General features: G+C 38.1%; 1 protein-coding gene across 1 annotated transcript in view; it reads left to right on the forward strand.

Moving 5' to 3' along the window:
• The first annotated feature begins 850 nt into the window (after positions 1 to 850).
• LOC120990500 (cytochrome P450 26B1) overlaps positions 851 to 26,214 on the forward strand; it is an 85,882-nt gene continuing 60,518 nt past the window's right edge. Inside the window, exon 1 of the mRNA XM_040419351.1 lies at positions 851 to 997. The gene's annotated coding sequence lies outside the window, so the exon portion shown is untranslated. The remainder of the gene's footprint in view (positions 998 to 26,214) is intronic.

Genomic DNA, 26,214 nt, shown 5'->3' on the forward strand with positions numbered 1-26,214 from the left:
TATCCTCTATATACTGTATACTATATGGTGTCTGTATCCTCTCTATACTGTATACTATATGGTGTCTGTATCCTCTATATACTGTATACTGTCTGTATCCTCTATATACTGTATACTATATGGTGTCTGTATCCTCTATATACTGTATACTATATGGTGTCTGTATCCTCTATATACTGTATACTGTATGATGTCTGTATCCTCTATATACTGTATACTGTATGATGTCTGTATCCTCTATATACTGTATACTATATGGTGTCTGTATCCTCTATATACTGTATACTGTCTGTATCCTCTATATACTGTATACTATATGGTGTCTGTATCCTCTATATACTGTATGGACTATTTCTATAGGTTGACTTTCTGCAGCCGGCGGGCGATGACTGTGGGCGCTGTGCTGGGCACTCAGATGCCCCCGTGGACATAGAAAGTCCTCAGGTCGATGCCCATGGAGACCTCCATCCCTGGACACCAGTGCGGGCAGCCTCGCCATCTGATGGATGTGGTGATGCCAGTGCAGGTGTCATGTCGGAGTCTGATGCCCAGGTAGGTCCTTCCATCAGGACATGGCAGCAGAGCGAACCCCCATCAGCTGGAAGTACAACCACCAGCGTCCCCCTCTTGTCTTGAGCTCTGAGGGTGTAACCTGATAGACCTTGTTGTCTTCTCCTGGCTCCTGCATGTGGAGGACCTCAGGGGGGGGGATATCTGGACTCTTCTGCAAGAGGCACATTGATAAGAAGCAGCAGCAGCAGAAGTCCCTATACCCTGACTGCAGCCTCCTCAGGGGGGAGGGGGCATTTGTTTTGGAAGGAGCCCCCCCCATGGCCTGGCACTGAATATTCATTAGGCGCAGCTCACGGTGGGTGGGGACCCGGCCAAGTTTTCATTCTATAAAATGCAGGATTGTTTGCCTTGTCAGTGACTGCTTTGAAAAATTGCCACAATCTGATTTGATTCCCTGCCCCAAGCCAAGTGCTGCTTCTGGAAGGTAAGTGCTGCTGCTTGTGCTACTTACCTGCATGACCACCTGCTGCTGCTCCTTGTGCTACCTACCTGCTGGGTAGACCTTCTAGGAGGAATAGCTGAGGGGCATTTTCTAATGGGCGTTAAAGAGTAAACATGAAAATGGGCTAGAAAAATATGTAGAGAAGAAAAAAGAATGAGCAAAAATGGAAATAAAATATGCAATAAAAAAACAAAAACTGGGAGATAAAAAATAATCATTTTAAAAGACCAGAAAATGGGTGAAAATAAGGAAATAATTTAATTAAAAAGATGGAAAAAAAGAATCATTTTTAGAAGAAAGTAAGACCCCAAAATGCATGAATGGAAACCATCAGCCGCCTGGTGTGGATGGATCTGTTGTGGTGTGGGTGCCGTAGAGAGCTGCTGCAGTGTAAAGCAATTCCTTCTGCTCCTATCATTACTCCAGGGTGGGGGGCAATGAGCAGATAATGGAATTACAGTGACTTGGCTGCTGATTTACGCACGAGAAGCAATATCGTTCCGTTTTGTTAAGGCTCTAATGAGCGGAACGGCGGCGGCTGCGCAGATTGTTTACGTGCGAATGGTTGGATGCGTCCACGACAATTTCTGCTTTGCTTCACGTTATTGTTTTTTTTTTACCGCGTTGTTAAGAAATGTTAAAAATAATACCCCAAATCTTGATGCATTTTAGAGAATTTGGAGGGATGTTCATCTCAGCTCTGCTACACTGACGAGCTCAGCTCTGCTACATCTGTATTAATACTGCAATGTGAAGTGAAGTTGATACGTTGTATCCGTGTCGCATTCCTGAGAATGCCGGCGTGCTGCTGGGCGGGGGGGGGGGACCACATTATTTAGAGGTGTGCGATCCGTTGTCGTTGACGGTTTTGTGGTTTTATGATCGGATCCATTCGCCTGATCCGTGATTCCGTAGTAACGAGCGGTTTATAATTGATTCTGTCACAGCCGCACAATCCGGTACAAAAAATAAAATAATGTTCTCGCCCCCTCTGTGTTCCGTAACCTGTCGTGTAGCAGAGCTGAGTATGTTAAGCTTTCCTTTTCACAAGGCTGTACGTGATGTAGCAGAGTCAGTAGAGCTTTCTGTCTGCACTGCTATAATTAGCTGCAGTCCTGTGTAAAACCGTGCTTGGAATTTGGACACCTTCCACTCTACACATCTGCGGTGGAGCGGCACATTGTCAGGACCTGATGGTCACATGCTGAGCGGCAGGTGCGGTCACATCATCATCCTACTGTGCGTAGGAAGGGTTAACCGCACCATTATCCGGAACACGCATTTATAGGAACCCAATGAACGTGTGATCCGGGACGGAGCAGAACAAGGGAGGAAGGAATCGTACGTCAGGCAGTGCGAGAACGCCTTTACATGACGGATGTAGCAGAGCTAACAGAGTCATAACTATATGTGTTAGCTCTGCTACATCTGTATATCGGCAGACAATATATGGTGCCACGTAATGGTTGTGCTTCTAAAAGACGGGCACCGAGATACCAGGCAGTTCTGGTCATTAATAAATGTCATTCTGACTCTGTTTAGTGCATTGTGATAATGTAGCAGATTTTACCTGCAGTCCTATGTAACACCACAGATAACACAGTGATAGCTCTCTGAGTACAGATAATGTAGTAGATGTCACCTGCAGTCCTATGTAAGATCGCAGATAACACAGTGATAACTCTCTGAGTACAGATAATGTAGTAGATGTCACCTGCAGTCCTATGTAACACCACAGATAACACAGTGATAGCTCTCTGAGTACAGATAATGTAGTAGATGTCACCTGCAGTCCTATGTAACACCACAGATAACACAGTGATAACTCTCTGATTACAGATAATGTAGTATATGTCACCTGCAGTCCTATGTAACACCACAGATAACACAGTGATAACTCTCTGATTACAGATAATGTAGTAGATGTCACCTGCAGTCCCATGTAACACCACAGATAACACAGTGATAACTCTCTGAGTACATATAATGTAGTAGATGTTACCTGCAGTCCTATGTAACACCACAGATAACATAGTGATAACTCTCTGAGTACAGATAATATAGTAGATGTCACCTGAAGTCCTATGTAACACCACAGATAACACAGTGATAACTCTCTGAGTACAGATAATGTAGTAGATGTCACCTGCAGTCCTATGTAACACCACAGATAACACAGTGATAACTCTCTGAGTACAGATAATGTAGTAGATGTCACCTGCAGTCCCATGTAACACCACAGATAACACAGTGATAACTCTCTGAGTACAGATAATGTAGTAGATGTCACCTGCAGTCCCATGTAACACCACAGATAACACAGTGATAGCTCTCTGAGTACAGATAATGTAGCAGATTTTACCTGCAGTCCTATGTAACACCACAGATAACAGTAATAGCTCTCTGAGTACAGATAATGTAGGAGATGTCACCTGCAGTCCCATGTAACACCACAGATAACACAGTGATAACTCTCTGAGTACAGATAATGTAGTAGATGTCACCTGCAGTCCTATGTAACACCACAGATAACATAGTGATAGCTCTCTGAGTACAGATAATGTAGTAGATGTCACCTGCAGTCCCATGTAACACCACAGATAACACAGTAATACCTCTTTGAGTACAGATAATGTAGTATATGTCACCTGCAGTCCTATGTAACACCACAGATAACACAGTGATAACTTTCTGAGTACAGATAATGTAGTAGATGTCACCTGCAGTCCTATGTAACACCACAGATAATACAGTGATAACTCTCTGAGTACAGATAATGTAGTAGATGTCACCTGCAGTCCTATGTAACACCACAGATAACATAGTGATAGCTCTCTGAGTACAGATAATGTAGTAGATGTCACCTGCAGTCCCATGTAACACCACAGATAACACAGTAATACCTCTTTGAGTACAGATAATGTAGTATATGTCACCTGCAGTCCTATGTAACACCACAGATAACACAGTGATAACTTTCTGAGTACAGATAATGTAGTAGATGTCACCTGCAGTCCTATGTAACACCACAGATAATACAGTGATAACTCTCTGAGTACAGATAATGTAGTAGATGTCACCTGCAGTCCCATGTAACACCACAGATAACACAGTAATACCTCTTTGAGTACAGATAATGTAGTATATGTCACCTGCAGTCCTATGTAACACCACAGATAACACAGTGATAACTTTCTGAGTACAGATAATGTAGTATAAGTCACCTGCAGTCCTATGTAACACCACAGATAACACAGTGATAACTCTGAGTACAGATAATGTAGTAGATGTCACCTGCAGTCCTATGTAACACCACAGATAACACAGTGATAGCTCTCTGAGTACAGATAATGTAGTAGATGTCACCTGCAGTCCTATGTAACACCACAGATAACACAGTGATAACTCTCTGAGTACAGATAATGTAGTAGATGTCACCTGCAGTCCTATGTAACACCACAGATAACACAGTGATAGCTCTCTGAGTACAGATAATGTAGGAGATGTCACCTGCAGTCCTATGTAACACCACAGATAACACAGTGATAGCTCTCTGAGTACAGAAAATGTAGTAGATGTCACCTGCAGTCCTATGTAACACCACAGATAACACAGTGATAACTCTCTGAGTACAGATAATGTAGTAGATGTCACCTGCAGTCCTATGTAACACCACAGATAACACAGTGATAGCTCTCTGAGTACAGATAATGTAGTAGATGTCACCTGCAGTCCTATGTAACACCACAGATAACACAGTGATAACTCTCTGATTACAGATAATGTAGTAGTGTTACCTGCAGTCCTATGTAACACCACAGATTACACAGTTAGAGAAATCCTGAAACCAGGGAGAAAGGCTGAAACCTGTACAGACCCAACACTGTTCACAGCTGAGGGTTTGTTACAATAGGATCCAGTCTCCTCCGATATCTTGTTACAATGTATCAGTGCACAGAGCAAACTTTAGACTGAATACAATTGTAGCAAGCTTTAAGCTATGAGAAATGGTGGGCTGTATGGGTTTCATTCATAAGAATGTTCTCATTCACTGACAGCAAGCAGAAATCTTGTAAATGAGGAACTGAGAATCAAATCCTGTTAGAAAGTTGCAGAACCTCATTAAAGGGGTATTCTGCTATGAATCGATAACCTATGCAGTAAACAGGTGAAGACCGCTGGGTCCTGTGCCCCCCATTTGGATGGAGGGGTGGTCACGCATGCACACTGTAGTCTATACAGTCGGTTCGGGAGTAGGGCGCCGGCCCTTTAAGAATCCCCGGTGGCGGTGGCTTTGGTCAGGTGCTGTTCTGCATCCACGCGGACAGGGATGATCCCCGGGAAATGAATGAGCAGCAGAAGGGGATTCTTGGCCGTGGTACAAAGCGGGACAGTGGTCGGGCAGAGTGTGTGGTTTAACCCCCGACTGACTGCACAAACAATATCTGATCATGGCGACCATCGTCAGTAGGATCAGATCTGATGAAAAATACTCCTCTGGTGCTCGGGAGTAAGAGGTCATCACCCATCACTCTCCCACCGGGGCTCAGGGCTCCGGACTCGGCCATGTCCAGGGTCCAGGAGCCGAAAACTCAATGGAAAGGTGGAAAAATCCATGGTCCAAAAATGTCCTGCTCTTGTTTATGGGAAAAGGAAGGAGCGTGGACCTCAAATATGACTGTGTGAGTGTATACTCTCTATATACTCTCTGTATACTCTCTGTATACTCTCTATATACTGTCTGTATACTCTCTGTATACTCTCTATATACTCTCTATATACTCTCTGTATACTCTCTATATACTCTCTATATACTCTCTGTATACTCTCTATATACTCTCTGTATACTCTCTGTATACTCTCTGTATACTCTCTATATACTCTCTATATACTGTCTGTATTCTCTCTGTATACTCTCTATATACTCTCTGTATACTCTCTATATACTCTCTGTATTCTCTCTGTATACTCTCTATATACTCTCTGTATACTCTCTGTATACTCTCTATATACTCTCTATATACTCTCTGTATACTCTCTATATACTCTCTATATACTGTCTGTATACTCTCTGTATACTCTCTATATACTCTCTATATACTCTCTGTATACTCTCTATATACTCTCTATATACTGTCTGTATACTCTCTATATACTCTCTGTATACTCTCTATATACTCTCTATATACTCTCTGTATACTCTCTATATACTCTCTGTATACTCTCTGTATACTCTCTATATACTCTCTGTATACTCTCTATATACTCTCTATATACTGTCTGTATACTCTCTGTATACTCTCTGTATACTCTCTATATACTCTCTGTATACTCTCTATATACTCTCTATATACTGTCTGTATTCTCTCTATATACTGTCTGTATACTCTCTGTATACTCTCTATATACTCTCTGTATACTCTCTGTATACTCTCTATATACTCTCTGTATTCTCTCTGTATACTCTCTATATACTCTCTGTTTACTCTCTGTATACTCTCTATATACTCTCTATATACTCTCTGTATACTCTCTATATACTGTCTGTATACTCTCTGTATACTCTCTGTATACTCTCTATATACTCTCTGTATACTCTCTATATACTCTCTATATACTGTCTGTATTCTCTCTATATACTGTCTGTATACTCTCTATATACTGTCTGTATTCTCTCTGTATACTCTCTATATACTCTCTGTATACTCTCTGTATACTCTCTATATACTCTCTATATACTCTCTATATACTCTCTATATACTGTCTGTATACTCTCTGTATACTCTCTATATACTCTCTATATACTGTCTGTATACTCTCTATATACTCTCTGTATACTCTCTATATACTCTCTGTATACTCTCTATATACTCTCTGTATACTCTCTATATACTCTCTGTATACTCTCTATATACTCTCTGTATACTCTCTGTATACTCTCTATATACTGTCTGTATACTCTCTATATACTGTCTGTATTCTCTCTATATACTCTCTGTATACTCTCTATATACTCTCTGTATACTCTCTATATACTCTCTATATACTCTCTATATACTGTCTGTATACTCTCTGTATACTCTCTATATACTCTCTATATACTGTCTGTATTCTCTCTATATACTCTTTGTATACTCTATATATACTCTCTGTATACTCTCTATATACACTCTGTATACTCTCTGTATACTCTCTATATACTCTCTGTATACTCTCTATATACTCTCTGTATACTCTCTGTATACTCTCTATATACTGTCTGTATACTCTCTATATACTCTCTGTATACTCTCTATATACTCTCTGTATACTCTCTATATACTCTCTATATACTGTCTGTATTCTCTCTATATACTCTCTGTATACTCTCTATATACTCTCTGTATACTCTCTGTATACTCTCTATATACTCTCTATATACTCTCTATATACTCTCTGTATACTCTCTATATACTCTCTGTATACTCTCTATATACTCTCTGTATACTCTCTATATACTCTCTGTATACTCTCTATATACTGTCTGTATACTCTCTATATACTCTCTGTATACACTCTATATACTGTCTGTATACTCTCTATATACTGTCTGTATTCTCTCTATATGCTCTTGTCATACTCTCCATATACTGTCTGTATTCTCTTTATATACTCTCTATTTCATCTCTGTATTCTCTCTATATTCTCTCCTCATACTCTATATTTTCTCTCTATCTCTATATTCTCTCTATATGCTCTTGTCATACTCTCTATATACTCTCTGTATTATCTATATATTCTCTATATATACTCTGTATTCTCTCTATACACTCTCGTCATACTCTCTATATACTTTATATATGCTCTTATCATACGCTCTATATACTCTCGTCATACTTTCTATATACTCACTGTATTCTCTATATATTCTCTCCATATACTCTATACTCTCTGCATTCTCTCCATATGCTCTCATAATACTCTCTATACACTCTCTATATGCTCTCATCATACTCTATATACTCTCTATATTCCCTCTTTATGCTCTCGTCATACTTTCTATATACTCTCTGTATTCTCTATATATTCTCTCCATATACTCTATACTCTCTGCATTCTCTCCATATGCTCTCATAATACTCTCTATACACTCTCTATATGCTCTCGTCATACTCTATATACTCTCTTCATTCCCTCTTTATGCTCTCGTCATACTCTCTATATACTCACTGTATTCTCTTTACATACTCTCTATACTCTCTGTATAATCTCTGTATTCTCTCTATATTCTCTCGTCATACTCTCTATACACTCTATATGCGCTTGTCATACTCTCTATATACTCCTTGTATTATCTATATATTCTCTCTATATACTCTATACTTTGCATTCTCTCTATATGCTCTTATCATACTCTCTTTATACTCTGTATTCTCTCTATATACTCTATATTCTGATTTCTCTTTATATACTTTCTCTATATGCTCTCATCATACTTTCTATATAATCTCTGTATTCTCTATATATTCTCTCCATATACTTTATACTCTCTATATTCTCTCTATATGCTCCAATCATACTCTCTATATGCTCTCATAATACTCTCTATATGCTCTTGTCATACTCTCTATGTACTCTCTGTATTCTCTATATATACTCTGTATTCTCCCCCGTCATACTCTCTATATTTTCTCTCTATATAATCTCTGTACACTCTCTATTTGTGCTTGTCATACTCTCTATATACTTTCTCTATACTCTCTGTATTCTCTCTATATGTTCTCGTCATAATCTCTATACACTCTCTATATGCTCTAGTTATACTCTCTGTATTCCCTATATATTCTCTCCATATAAACTATACTCTCTATATGCTCTCGTCATACTCTCTATGTACTCCCTGTATTCTCTATATATTCTATACGCTCTATATTCTCTGTTCATACTATCTATATAATCTCTATATACTCTACCCACTACCGTATAATACATACATCTTTTCTATATACCCTCTAGAAAATATATATTCTTATTTAGTATGGATAGCATGTACACTCTCTATATACCCTCTATGTATTATTTACTATGCAGACTCTCTATGTACACTCTATATACTGTTTACTATGTAGACTATCTATGTACACTCTATATACTGTTTACTATGCAGACTCTCTATGTACACTCTATATACTGTTTACTATGTAGACTCTCTATGTACACTCTATATACTGTTTACTATGCAGACTCTCTATGTACACTCTATATACTGTTTACTATGTAGACTCTCTATGTACACTCTATATACTGTTTACTATGTAGACTCTCTATGTACATTCTATATACTGTTTACTATGTAGACTCTCTATGTACATTCTATATACTGTTTACTATGCAGACTCTCTATGTACACTCTATATACTGTTTACTATGTAGACTCTCTATGTACACTCTATATACTGCTTACTATGCAGACTCTCTATGTACACTCTATATACTGTTTACTATGCAGACTCTCTATGTACACTCTGTATATACTGTTTACTATGTAGACTCTCTATGTGCACTCTATATACTGTTTACTATGCAGACTCTCTATGTACACTCTATATACTGTTTACTATGTAGACTCTCTATGTACACTCTATATACTGTTTACTATGTAGACTCTCTATGTACACTCTATATACTGTTTACTATGTAGACTCTCTATGTACACTCTATATACTGTTTACTATGTAGACTCTCTATGTACACTCTATATACTGTTTACTATGCAGACTCTCTATGTACACTCTATATACTGTTTACTATGTAGACTCTCTATGTACACTCTATATACTGCTTACTATGCAGACTCTCTATGTACACTCTATATACTGTTTACTATGTAGACTCTCTATGTACACTCTATATACTGTTTACTATGTAGACTCTCTATGTACACTCTGTATACTGTTTACTATGTAGACTCTCTATGTACACTCTATATACTGTTTACTATGTAGACTCTCTATGTACACTCTGTATACTGTTTACTATGTAGACTCTCTATGTACACTCTATATATACTGTTTACTATGTAAACTCTCTATGTACACTCTATATACTGTTTACTATGCAGACTCTCTATGTACACTCTATATACTGTTTACTATGTAGACTCTCTATGTACACTCTATATACTGTTTACTATGTAGACTCTCTATGTACACTCTATATACTGTTTACTATGTAGACTCTCTATGTACACTCTATATACTGTTTACTATGTAGACTATCTATGTACACTCTATATACTGTTTACTATGTAGACTCTCTATGTACACTCTATATACTGTTTACTATGTAGACTCTCTATGTACACTCTATATACTGTTTACTATGTAGACTCTCTATGTACACTCTATATACTGTTTACTATGCAGACTCTCTATGTACACTCTGTATACTGTTTACTATGTAGACTCTCTATGTACACTCTATATACTGTTTACTATGCAGACTCTCTATGTACACTCTATATACTGTTTACTATGCAGACTCTCTATGTACACTCTATATACTGTTTACTATGCAGACTCTCTATGTACACTCTATATACTGCTTACTATGCAGACTCTCTATGTACACTCTATATACTGTTTACTATGCAGACTCTCTATGTACACTCTGTATACTGTTTACTATGTAGACTCTCTATGTACACTCTATATACTGTTTACTATGTAGACTCTCTATGTACACTCTATATACTGTTTACTATGTAGACTCTCTATGTACACTCTATATACTGCTTACTATGCAGACTCTCTATGTACACTCTATATACTGTTTACTATGTAGACTCTCTATGTACACTCTATATACTGTTTACTATGCAGACTCTCTATGTACACTCTATATACTGTTTACTATGTAGACTCTCTATGTACACTCTATATACTGTTTACTATGTAGACTCTCTATGTACATTCTATATCCTGTTTACTATGTAGACTCTCTATGTACACTCTATATACTGCTTACTATGCAGACTCTCTATGTACACTCTATATACTGTTTACTATGCAGACTCTCTATGTACACTCTATATACTGCTTACTATGCAGACTCTCTATGTACACTCTATATACTGTTTACTATGTAGACTCTCTATGTACACTCTATATACTGTTTACTATGCAGACTCTCTATGTACACTCTATATACTGTTTACTATGTAGACTCTCTATGTACACTATATATACTGTTTACTATGTAGACTCTCTATGTACACTCTATATACTGTTTACTATGTAGACTATCTATGTACACTCTATATACTGTTTACTATGCAGACTCTCTATGTACACTCTATATACTGTTTACTATGTAGACTCTCTATGTACACTCTATATACTGTTTACTATGCAGACTCTATGTACACTCTATATACTGTTTACTATGCAGACTCTCTATGTACACTCTATATACTGTTTACTATGTAGACTCTCTATGTACACTCTATATACTGTTTACTATGTAGACTCTCTATGTACACTCTATATACTGTTTACTATGTAGACTCTCTATGTACACTCTATATACTGTTTACTATGCAGACTCTCTATGTACACTCTATATACTGTTTACTATGTAGACTCTCTATGTACACTCTATATACTGTTTACTATGCAGACTCTCTATGTACACTCTATATACTGTTTACTATGTAGACTCTCTATGTACACTCTATATACTGTTTACTATGCAGACTCTCTATGTACACTCTATATACTGTTTACTATGTAGACTCTCTATGTACACTATATATACTGTTTACTATGTAGACTCTCTATGTACACTCTATATACTGTTTACTATGTAGACTATCTATGTACACTCTATATACTGTTTACTATGCAGACTCTCTATGTACACTCTATATACTGTTTACTATGTAGACTCTCTATGTACACTCTATATACTGTTTACTATGCAGACTCTATGTACACTCTATATACTGTTTACTATGCAGACTCTCTATGTACACTCTATATACTGTTTACTATGTAGACTCTCTATGTACACTCTATATACTGTTTACTATGTAGACTCTCTATGTACACTCTATATACTGTTTACTATGTAGACTCTCTATGTACACTCTATATACTGTTTACTATGCAGACTCTCTATGTACACTCTATATACTGTTTACTATGTAGACTCTCTATGTACACTCTATATACTGTTTACTATGTAGACTCTCTATGTACACTCTATATACTGTTTACTATGCAGACTCTCTATGTACACTCTATATACTGTTTACTATGTAGACTCTCTATGTACACTCTATATACTGCTTACTATGTAGACTCTCTATGTACACTCTATATATACTGTTTACTATGTAGACTCTCTATGTACACTCTATATACTGTTTACTATGTAGACTATCTATGTACACTCTATATACTGTTTACTATGCAGACTCTCTATGTACACTCTATATACTGTTTACTATGTAGACTCTCTATGTACACTCTATATACTGCTTACTATGTAGACTCTCTATGTACACTCTATATACTGTTTACTATGCAGACTCTCTATGTACACTCTATATACTGTTTACTATGCAGACTCTCTATGTACACTCTATATACTGTTTACTATGTAGACTCTCTATGTACACTCTATATACTGTTTACTATGTAGACTCTCTATGTACACTCTATATACTGTTTACTATGCAGACTCTCTATGTACACTCTATATATACTGTTTACTATGTAGACTCTCTATGTACACTCTATATACTGTTTACTATGCAGACTCTCTATGTACACTCTATATATACTGTTTACTATGTAGACTCTCTATGTACACTCTGTATACTGTTTACTATGTAGACTCTCTATGTACACTCTATATATACTGTTTACTATGTAGACTCTCTATGTACACTCTGTATACTGTTTACTATGTAGACTCTCTATGTACACTCTGTATACTGCTTACTATGCAGACTCTCTATGTACACTCTATATACTGTTTACTATGTAGACTCTCTATGTACACTCTGTATACTGTTTACTATGTAGACTCTCTATGTACACTCTATATACTGTTTACTATGTAGACTCTCTATGTACACTCTATATACTGTTTACTATGTAGACTCTCTATGTACACTCTATATACTGCTTACTATGCAGACTCTCTATGTACACTCTATATACTGTTTACTATGTAGACTCTCTATGTACACTCTATATACTGTTTACTATGCAGACTCTCTATGTACACTCTATATACTGCTTACTATGCAGACTCTCTATGTACACTCTATATACTGCTTACTATGTAGACTCTCTATGTACACTCTATATACTGTTTACTATGTAGACTCTCTATGTACACTCTATATACTGTTTACTATGTAGACTCTCTATGTACACTCTATATACTGTTTACTATGCAGACTCTCTATGTACACTCTATATACTGTTTACTATGTAGACTCTCTATGTACACTCTATATACTGTTTACTATGTAGACTCTCTATGTACACTCTATATACTGTTTACTATGCAGACTCTCTATGTACATTCTATATACTGTTTACTATGTAGACTATCTATGTACACTCTATATACTGTTTACTATGTAGACTATCTATGTACACTCTATATACTGCTTACTATGTAGACTCTCTATGTACACTCTATATACTGTTTACTATGTAGACTCTCTATGTACACTCTATATACTGTTTACTATGTAGACTCTCTATGTACACTCTATATATACTGTTTACTATGTAGACTCTCTATGTACACTCTGTATACTGTTTACTATGTAGACTCTCTATGTACACTCTATATATACTGTTTACTATGTAGACTCTCTATGTACACTCTGTATACTGTTTACTATGTAGACTCTCTATGTACACTCTGTATACTGCTTACTATGCAGACTCTCTATGTACACTCTATATACTGTTTACTATGTAGACTCTCTATGTACACTCTGTATACTGTTTACTATGTAGACTCTCTATGTACACTCTATATACTGTTTACTATGCAGACTCTCTATGTACACTCTATATACTGTTTACTATGTAGACTCTCTATGTACACTCTATATACTGTTTACTATGCAGACTCTCTATGTACACTCTATATACTGTTTACTATGTAGACTCTCTATGTACACTCTATATACTGTTTACTATGCAGACTCTCTATGTACACTCTATATACTGTTTACTATGTAGACTATCTATGTACACTCTGTATACTGTTTACTATGCAGACTCTCTATGTACACTCTATATATACTGTTTACTATGTAGACTCTCTATGTACACTCTATATACTGTTTACTATGTAGACTCTCTATGTACACTCTATATACTGTTTACTATGTAGACTATCTATGTACACTCTATATACTGTTTACTATGCAGACTCTCTATGTACACTCTATATACTGTTTACTATGTAGACTCTCTATGTACACTCTATATACTGTTTACTATGTAGACTCTCTATGTACACTCTATATACTGTTTACTATGCAGACTCTCTATGTACACTCTATATACTGTTTACTATGTAGACTCTCTATGTACACTCTATATACTGTTTACTATGCAGACTCTCTATGTACACTCTATATACTGTTTACTATGTAGACTATCTATGTACACTCTATATACTGTTTACTATGTAGACTCTCTATGTACACTCTATATACTGTTTACTATGTAGACTATCTATGTACACTCTATATACTGTTTACTATGCAGACTCTCTATGTACACTCTATATACTGTTTACTATGTAGACTCTCTATGTACACTCTATATACTGTTTACTATGTAGACTCTCTATGTACACTCTATATACTGTTTACTATGCAGACTCTCTATGTACACTCTGTATACTGTTTACTATGTAGACTCTCTATGTACACTCTGTATACTGTTTACTATGCAGACTCTCTATGTACACTCTGTATACTGTTTACTATGTAGACTCTCTATGTACACTCTATATACTGTTTACTATGTAGACTCTCTATGTACACTCTGTATACTGTTTACTATGTAGACTCTCTATGTACACTCTATATACTGTTTACTATGCAGACTCTCTATGTACACTCTGTATACTGTTTACTATGTAGACTCTCTATGTACACTCTGTATACTGTTTACTATGCAGACTCTCTATGTACACTCTGTATACTGTTTACTATGTAGACTCTCTATGTACACTCTATATACTGTTTACTATGTAGACTCTCTATGTACACTCTGTATACTGTTTACTATGTAGACTCTCTATGTACACTCTATATACTGTTTACTATGCAGACTCTCTATGTACACTCTGTATACTGTTTACTATGTAGACTATCTATGTACACTCTATATACTGTTTACTATGTAGACTCTCTATGTACACTCTATATACTGTTTACTATGTAGACTCTCTATGTACAGTCTGTATACTGTTTACTATGTAGACTCTCTATGTACATTCTATATACTGTTTACTATGCAGACTCTCTATGTACACTCTATATACTGTTTACTATGTAGACTCTCTATGTACACTATATATACTGTTTACTATGCAGACTCTCTATGTACACTCTATATATACTGTTTACTATGTAGACTCTCTATGTACACTCTGTATACTGTTTACTATGTAGACTCTCTATGTACACTCTATATATACTGTTTACTATGCAGACTCTCTATGTACACTCTATATACTGTTTACTATGCAGACTCTCTATGTACACTCTATATACTGCTTACTATGTAGACTCTCTATGTACACTCTATATACTGTTTACTATGCAGACTCTCTATGTACACTCTATATACTGTTTACTATGTAGACTCTCTATGTACACTCTGTATATACTGTTTACTATGTAGACTCTCTATGTACACTCTATATACTGTTTACTATGCAGACTCTCTATGTACACTCTGTATACTGTTTACTATGTAGACTCTCTATGTACACTCTATATACTGTTTACTATGTAGACTCTCTATGTACACTCTATATACTGTTTACTATGTAGACTCTCTATGTACACTCTATATACTGTTTACTATGCAGACTCTCTATGTACACTCTATATACTGCTTACTATGCAGACTCTCTATGTACACTCTATATACTGTTTACTATGCAGACTCTCTATGTACACTCTATATACTGCTTACTATGTAGACTCTCTATGTACACTCTATATACTGTTTACTATGCAGACTCTCTATGTACACTCTATATACTGTTTACTATGTAGACTCTCTATGTACACTCTGTATATACTGTTTACTATGTAGACTCTCTATGTACACTCTATATACTGTTTACTATGCAGACTCTCTATGTACACTCTGTATACTGTTTACTATGTAGACTCTCTATGTACACTCTATATACTGTTTACTATGTAGACTCTCTATGTACACTCTATATACTGTTTACTATGCAGACTCTCTATGTACACTCTATATACTGCTTACTATGCAGACTCTCTATGTACACTCTGTATACTGTTTACTATGTAGACTCTCTATGTACACTCTGTATATACTGTTTACTATGTAGACTCTCTATGTACACTCTATATACTGTTTACTATGCAGACTCTCTATGTACACTCTGTATACTGTTTACTATGTAGACTCTCTATGTACACTCTATATACTGTTTACTATGTAGACTCTCTATGTACACTCTATATACTGTTTACTATGTAGACTCTCTATGTACACTCTATATACTGTTTACTATGTAGACTCTCTATGTACACTCTATATACTGTTTACTATGTAGACTCTCTCTGTATACTCTCTATATACTCTCTGTATTCTCTCTATATACTCTCTGTATACTCTCTATATACTCTCTGTATACTCTCTATATACTCTCTGTATACTCTCTATATACTGTCTGTATACTCTCTATATACTCTCTGTATACTCTCTATATACTGTCTGTATACTCTCTGTATACTGTTTACTATGTAGACTCTCTATGTACACTCTGTATACTGTTTACTATGCAGACTCTCTATGTACACTCTGTATACTGTTTACTATGTAGACTCTCTATGTACACTCTGTATACTGTTTACTATGTAGACTCTCTATGTACACTCTGTATACTGTTTACTATGTAGACTCTCTATGTACACTCTATATACTGTTTACTATGTAGACTCTCTATGTACACTCTGTATACTGTTTACTATGTAGACTCTCTATGTACACTCTATATACTGTTTACTATGCAGACTCTCTATGTACACTCTATATACTGTTTACTATGTAGACTCTCTATGTACACTCTATATATACTGTTTACTATGTAGACTCTCTATGTACACTCTATATACTGTTTACTATGCAGACTCTCTATGTACACTCTGTATACTGTTTACTATGTAGACTCTCTATGTACACTCTATATACTGTTTACTATGTAGACTCTCTATGTACACTCTATATACTGTTTACTATGTAGACTCTCTATGTACACTCTATATACTGTTTACTATGCAGACTCTCTATGTACATTCTATATACTGTTTACTATGTAGACTCTCTATGTACACTCTATATACTGTTTACTATGCAGACTCTCTATGTACATTCTATATACTGTTTACTATGTAGACTCTCTATGTACATTCTATATACTGTTTACTATGTAGACTCTCTATGTACACTCTATATACTGTTTACTATGTAGACTATCTATGTACACTCTATATACTGTTTACTATGCAGACTCTCTATGTACATTCTATATACTGTTTACTATGTAGACTCTCTATGTACACTCTATATACTGCTTACTATGTAGACTCTCTATGTACACTCTATATACTGTTTACTATGTAGACTCTCTATGTACACTCTATATACTGTTTACTATGCAGACTCTCTATGTACACTCTATATACTGTTTACTATGTAGACTATCTATGTACACTCTATATACTGTTTACTATGTAGACTCTCTATGTACACTCTATATACTGTTTACTATGTAGACTCTCTATGTACACTCTATATACTGTTTACTATGCAGACTCTCTATGTACACTCTATATATACTGTTTACTATGTAGACTCTCTATGTACACTCTATATACTGTTTACTATGTAGACTATCTATGTACACTCTATATACTGTTTACTATGTAGACTCTCTATGTACACTCTATATACTGTTTACTATGCAGACTCTCTATGTACACTCTATATACTGTTTACTATGTAGACTCTCTATGTACACTCTATATACTGTTTACTATGTAGACTCTCTATGTACACTCTATATACTGTTTACTATGTAGACTCTCTATGTACACTCTATATACTGTTTACTATGTAGACTCTCTATGTACACTCTATATACTGTTTACTATGTAGACTATCTATGTACACTCTATATACTGTTTACTATGTAGACTCTCTATGTACACTCTATATACTGTTTACTATGCAGACTCTCTATGTACACTCTATATACTGTTTACTATGTAGACTCTCTATGTACACTCTATATACTGCTTACTATGTAGACTATCTATGTACACTCTATATACTGTTTACTATGTAGACTCTCTATGTACACTCTATATACTGTTTACTATGTAGACTCTCTATGTACACTCTATATACTGTTTACTATGCAGACTCTCTATGTACACTCTATATACTGTTTACTATGTAGACTCTCTATGTACACTCTATATACTGCTTACTATGTAGACTATCTATGTACACTCTATATACTGTTTACTATGTAGACTCTCTATGTACACTCTAAACTCTCTGTAAACTGTATTTAGTGTCTATCATCTATAGACTATTTAATTTGTATATTCTCTATATACCTGCTATAATCTATAAACTCTTTATATACTGTCTATACTCTCATATACTATTTCTTTGTGTTCTATACTCTCTATAAAGAATCTACCTACTATTTGTTCAGTCTGTGCTCCCTATATGCATCTATAGACTCTGTATTTACTCTCTATATTCTAGATGTACTATTTACTGTCTATACTCTCTATATACATTTATAGACTATTTGCTTTCTATATTCTCTATATACACTAGAAACTCTTTATATACTGTCTATACTCTCTATATACCATGTTTAATCTCTATACATGCAATATATAAACTCTGTATACCCTATTTACCCTCTAATACCTACTCTATATATACTCTACACCATATATACTCTTTATTTACTGTCTATGCTTTCTATACTCTCTGTTTTCCATATATACCACAGTATCGTCTCTATACTTTCTATATACTCTATATATCTGTCATAAACCTGCTGTCTAAACTCTGGGTATCCCCCGTATTCTCTCTATACACTCGTTATTATACTACCCTCTCTATAATGTCTATATATATTCTGTATGTTGCAGTCTATACTGTAGGTACTCTCAGTACTCTGTTTTCTCTGTACACTCCACTCTTTATCTTCTGCCTATACTGTCTATGTCTGTATACTCTATATACTCTCTATAATACCTATATATTCTGTAAGCACTCTCTTCATACTCTAGATGCACCTTTAAATGGTTTCTGCTCCTGAAAAAATCTCAAATCTTAGTATTTAAACAAATAAAATATAACTATGATGCACATTAGATGTATGGTGTCCAAAGCCATTGATTTCTGTGAAATGGGACGATCATCTGAAGTGTATGGGGCCTCCAGACTCTCCCCTGATGGCGGACCTCAGGGACAGAAGATTGGGCAGTTGGATTTCAACTTGCTCAATCCTTTTGTTCTCAAGTGGTGTCATGCGGTGGCTTTCTCACCTCTCCCATTCATGACACTTGCATGCTCGGCTGAGCTGAGGGTGTATGTGTATGAGGGAATTGGTGGAGGTAGCTATGGACTGGACGGGTGTTTGGCAGACAGGAGGATTTCAGAGCCTACATGTAGTCTTAAAGAAATTGAATCGCCTTGTAAAGACCATGATCATACACATGAGATGACTACCAGCCAGGTGTTGCCCCTCTTGAAAAGCATCACTTATGAATGTGGCTGATATGATGGACTCCTCAGTTGTTGGGAGTGGTCTGTCAGGTCACACCTATAGTATATGGTAAGGAAAGTCCATATATTGGTGGAGGGCACTTGTACTCCACTACTGGGAGCTGATAGGGCAGGATACTGGAGGACATCTGTATCTAAAGTCATTTATCTGTCCAGGCTGAGGGGCAGCGCCATTGACAGAAACCAGACCTCTAGCTGCCATGATATGAAGAGCTCCAAACTATTTTAAGAGCTCTATTAGGTGTTAATGTAGGTGGCCCCCATTCTCCTTATTGATTAGAGAGACTCTTATGCTGAGGACCTCTTAGTGGGACGGCCCATTATCTTCAATAAGAACAGTGCAATGCTTCATTTCACCAGTGGTGGTGCTGAACTTATGCTGCTGGGCATCCAGACCACCCGCTCTCCCAACTGCGTAGATAACCTTCAAACTCCTAGGTGGGAGCCAATTGAGTAGCTGGACCAGCACCCAAAAGGGGAGTTGTATAGCCACCACCCCATTAAAATCAATAGACACTATGTGAACCCAAAAAGGCTCTCCTAGACCTCCCTCCACGTGACCACCACCATGATTTACAGGAGGGTAGAACGGGATATTCTCGGATAATTCTGTACCAGCATATAGATGGTGGATGTAGAGGAATCCCAAGGTAAACGCCTGTTTAGTTTCAGTTGGTTCTTTTCTTCCATAGTATGGCTCCAGACGTAGACTGGGTCAGGAGTCTCCACCAGGAAGAGCAGGAGGTCCTCAGTTTGGCTCATTTTGATACATTGTTCTTATTGAGGCCAAAACAGTGGAGAACAGTGTATTAAAATGTATCAAAAAGAGCAAAATAGAATCTTGAAGGATCTCTGATCTACATTCCTACCCCATCACCTTCCATGCATTTTCATGAATCATTGCTTCACCCGAGCAGTTAGAAGAGATGATGAACCTTCAGGCTCCGCTCCATGGGAAGAACATCTAAAGATAACCCCTGGAGATGGAGCTTCTATGTGGCATGGGCTTCGGGTGATGCAATGCTTCCTTCTACACCTTTGATTGGTGACCTCAATGAAGGCTTGGGTTGTCCTGGACTAATTACCAGGGAAATTCTCATGTTATCCTCAGATTACAGAAGCACAGAATTTCTTGGACTTGGTAAATACTATTGGATCCCGGGGAACTTCAGAACCACCATTCCAGAGTCCAAGGCAGCTTCCATCTGAGGTCAAAGACTGAAGGGCATTCTCCGCTGCTAAGTCCACATTCAAAACTCCCCTCTCTCTTCTTCAGTAGCTGATTGGAAAACCTCTGGAGAAGTGACGTCTTCCTTCTTGGAAGCAGATTTGATTGTGGATTTTTATAGAAGTCAAAGGAGAAGCAAAGAAACCTCAAAACTCTTCTAATAATCTTGTAAAAACTCCTCTAAAACTTCCACCAAACTACAAATCTGCCACCAAACCACCTGTTTTCAGCAACTGATTTTTCAGCTGTGGATTTTAGACGTGTGAACACATCCTGAGAGTAATATAGTGTAAGGAGCGGGCGGATTGGCCATAGACCTTACAGGGAAATTTCCCGGGTGGATCGAAGCCCAGAGGGCCGCCTGGGTCCTCCTCACGGCCAGCTAGTGGAAGTATTTGGGGATGTATTTTGTGCTGCTGGCAGTATTTTGTGATGGACTGTGTGTGGTATTTGGCTCTGTTGGGGCAGTATAATGTGCCCTGCCTTCCATCAATTTGGACCCGACTATGAAAACGGGCCACTTTTAGTATTTTTTCCAGGGCCACTTTTAAGTTCCCAGTCCGCTCCTGGGAGCAGGACACTCAGCAATACAGAGTATTTTAGCTGCAAAGGGTGCAGATTTGAAAATTACATTATGGAGGGATTCAGTACCCCATCAGCATAGAGTATTTAAGCAGAGGAGTGTTCTGATCTTGTGGAAGTCACAGGCTGAGAGTTACATAGTGGAAGGAGCAGGATCCTCCCAGCAGCACAGAGGATTTCAGGAGAGAAGTGTACTGGTCTTTTGGAGGTCGCAGACTGAGAGTTACGAAGTGGGAGGAGCAGGGTCCCCAGCAGCACAGAGTATTTCAGTAGAGGAGTGCGCTGATCTTGTGGGAGGTCAGAATACTAATATAAAGCCCCCATCTTATTGTATTGGGAGGCTGTGATGTCAGACTAAGGTCATACACCCAACAGATATGAATTCTTTTGGAAACAGTAAATATCAAGCGAAGGTCAACTACATTCCTCCCTGCTGCGTCCTGCTCAGGTGAAGGCTCGCAGGGTGGGGTCGGGTGATGGCTCCAAGGCTTCTCTCAGGTGTAGTGAGGAATGCCATAGCTGATCCTCCAGGTCTTGCTTTCATGATGTAATTGCTGCAGTCAACACTGTACTGTGACCTTTCTATCACTTAGGAGGCCATGAGGCTCCATACTGGGGCCCACTGGTCCACACCGGCATGGACAAGCTGATGTCCCACCATATTTCAGGAAGTAAAATTCATTATTGATGATAGATCACAATCGTCCAGCTTTCTGTCTCATCCAGTCCTTTGACTTGGGCCATCACCTTCAGATACAAGGAGGAAAAATGTGGACTAATGATGGCCATTGACTCGTCAATCCATGGAAGACCAAATGTACGTAGAGGGAGAGAAGCAGCTGTAGGCTATGGGCGATGTGACAATCTTCTGGGTACAGGTGGTGATGGGGACCTGGAGAGAGGCTGAAATCCATATGTAAGACCGGGGAATTGTAATGTGCTGAAAGTAAGGAAAGAATAATAGAGGATATTGGTGATTCTGAGTCTATGGTGGAAGAAATGGGTGTTTGGTGGAAGGTGTGGGTGATATTGGGTATATGGTAGAGGATATGGGTAATATTAGGTATATGGTAGAGGATGGGGGTGATATTGGTTGTATGGAGGAGGATATGGGTGATATTGGATGTATTGGAGAGGATATTGGATGTATGGAGGAGGATATGGGTGATATTGGGTGTATTGGAGAGGATGGGGGTGATATTGGTTGTATGGAGGAGGATATGGGTGATATTGGGTGTATTGGAGAGGATGTGGGTGATATTGGATGTATTGGAGAGGATGAGGGGATATTGGTTGTATGGAGGAGGATATGGGTGATATTGGGTGTATGGTAGAGGATGTGGGTGATATTAGGTATATGGTAGAGGATGCGGGTAATACTGGGTCTATGGCAGGGGGCGTAACTACCATAGTGGCAGACCATGCGACTGCTATGGGGCCCAGGGCAAGAGGGGACCCAGTCTTAGTTGGGGTTATTTCCTCTTCTACTGGAGGTGAAAACTAGGTCAGGACTCTACCCTCTAAAGGAACAACTTTTAGCAAATGAGGCAGCTGAGAAATAGCCCAAGGGTCATTGAAAGGGGCTTAGGCAGAAACCCTTTTGTCCTGTGGGGGGGATGGGGGGGCTGGTTTTATCCTTGCTGTGGGCCCTTCTCTATGTATGCCACTGGTCTATGGTAGAGGATGTGGGTGATATTAGATGTATTAGAGAGGATGTGGGTGATACTGGGTATATGGTAAAGGATGTGGGTGATACTGGGTATATGGTAGAGGATATGGGTGATATTGGGTATATGGTAGAGGATGGGGGTGATATTGATTGTATGGAGGAGGATATAGGTGATATTGGGTGTATGGTAGAGGATGTGGGTGATACTGGGTATATGGTAGAGGATGGGGTGATATTGGGTGTATGGTAGAGGATGTGGGTCATACTGGGTATATGGTACAGGATTTGTGCGATACTGGGTATATGGTAGAGGATGTAGGTGATATTAGATGTATTAGAGAGGATGTGGGTGATACTGGGTATATGGTAGAGGATGGGGTGATATTGGGTGTATGGTAGAGGATGTGGGTCATACTGGGTATATGGTACAGGATTTGTGCGATACTGGGTATATGGTAGAGGATGTAGGTGATATTAGATGTATTAGAGAGGATGTGGGTTATACTGGTTATATGGTAGAGGATATGGGTGATATTGGGTATATGGTAGAGGATGGGGGAGGATATGGGTGATATTGGGTGTATGGTAGAGGATGTGGGTGATACTGGGTATATGGTAGAGGATGGGGGTGATATTGGGTGTATGGTAGAGGATGTGGGTCATACTGGGTATATCGTAGAGGATGTGTGCGATACTGGGTATATGGTAGAGGATGTAGGTGATATTAGATGTATTAGAGAGGATGTGGGTTATACTGGGTATATGGTAGAGGATATGGGTGATATTGGGTATATGGTAGAGGATGGGGGTGATATTAGTTGTATGGAGGAGGATATGGGTGATATTGGGTGTATGGTAGAGGATGTGGGTGATACTGGGTATATGGTAGAGGATGGGGGTGATATTGGGTGTATGGTAGAGGATGTGGGTCATACTGGGTATATGGTAGAGGATGTGTGCGATACTGGTTATATGGTAGAGGATGTAGGTGATATTAGATGTATTAGAGAGGATGTGGGTGATACTGGGTATATGGTAGAGGATATGGGTGATATTGGGTGTATGGTAGAGGATGTGGGTGATACTGGGTATATAGTAGAGGATGTGGGCGATACTGGTTATATGGTAGAGGATATGGGTGATATTGGGTGTATGGTAGAGGATGTGGGTCATACTGGGTATATGGTAGAGGATGTGTGCGATACTGGTTATATGGTAGAGGATGTAGGTGATATTAGATGTATTAGAGAGGATGTGGGTGATACTGGGTATATGGTAGAGGATATGGGTGATATTGGGTGTATGGTAGAGGATGTGGGTGATACTGGGTATATAGTAGAGGATGTGGGCGATACTGGTTATATGGTAGAGGATATGGGTGATATTGGGTATATGGAGGTGGATATGGGTGATATTGGGTGTATGTACAGTATGTGCTTGATGTTACTGGGTGCACAGGATATGATGAGAGTGATTCTAGGTCTATGATGGAGGATGAGGGTACTGATATCATTAGTCTGTAATATAAAAGTCAACCATTGTGAGACCTTTGAACAAAGCCAAAAGATATTTTACAATCATTTCACAGTCTGGTCTGCACATATTCTCCTAGGATTGTCCACCATCTTGCTTCTTCTAGGACACTACCACATGAGCCCATGTACAGATGTCAGCCTTAATGATCCTTCTCCAAATCTGGTGCCTCTTCTCATATTTTGGAGAAGCAAAGCCCAGCCTGCTCTCCATAGTCCTCAGATTGCTGGAGCTCATGTCTACGGCCAGTCATAGTGATGATGTCTTAGTCTTTCCTCCTTGCAGGAGGTCAGGGGTCAGCAACCTCCGGCACTCCAGGTGCAGTGAAACTACAACTTCCAGCATGGTCCATTGACTTACATGGGAGGTCTGAGAAGAGCTGAGCACATGTACATGCTGGTGGTAGTAGTCTCACAGTAGCTGAAGTAGCTCCCAGTAGAGGTGTCTCCATGACAGACACAGGAGCCTGCACCCAGTCTGAAGATACATGGAGACACTGGGAACGCGTGGTGCCAAATCCCTGCCCTTTGATCACACGGGAGCGTCTTCCTGTCAAGAGGCTCAGTGACAACTTGTTAAAACAGGCAGAAAGTAATTACAAGCGGGTAATTAAGAGCGAGGATCTAATGGCAGCCGCCAGCGCAGCGCTGCCTTTTCTTCTCGTCTGGACTGACAATAAATCAGTGGATATTAGCTGTGAGATCACGTCTGCCGCCATTAATACTGAGAAGTGTCTGGATACCATTACTACTACTGCAACTACTGTTAATGCTACTGTTACTATTACTGCAACTACTGTTACTATTACTACTATTACTGCAACTACTATCACTATTACTGCAACTACTGCTACTATTACGGCAACTACTGCTACTATTACTGCAACTACTGCTACTATTACTACTACTGCTACTATTGCTGCAACTACTTACTATTACTGCAACTACTATTACTACTGCTTCTATTACTATTACTGCAACTACTGATACTACTGCTATTATTGCTGCAACTACTTACTATTACTGCAACTACTGCTACTATTACTACTACTGCTACTATTACTACTACTACTGCTATT

The sequence above is a fragment of the Bufo bufo genome, chromosome 2 (genome assembly GCF_905171765.1).
Source record: "Bufo bufo chromosome 2, aBufBuf1.1, whole genome shotgun sequence".
NCBI lineage: Eukaryota > Metazoa > Chordata > Amphibia > Anura > Bufonidae > Bufo > Bufo bufo.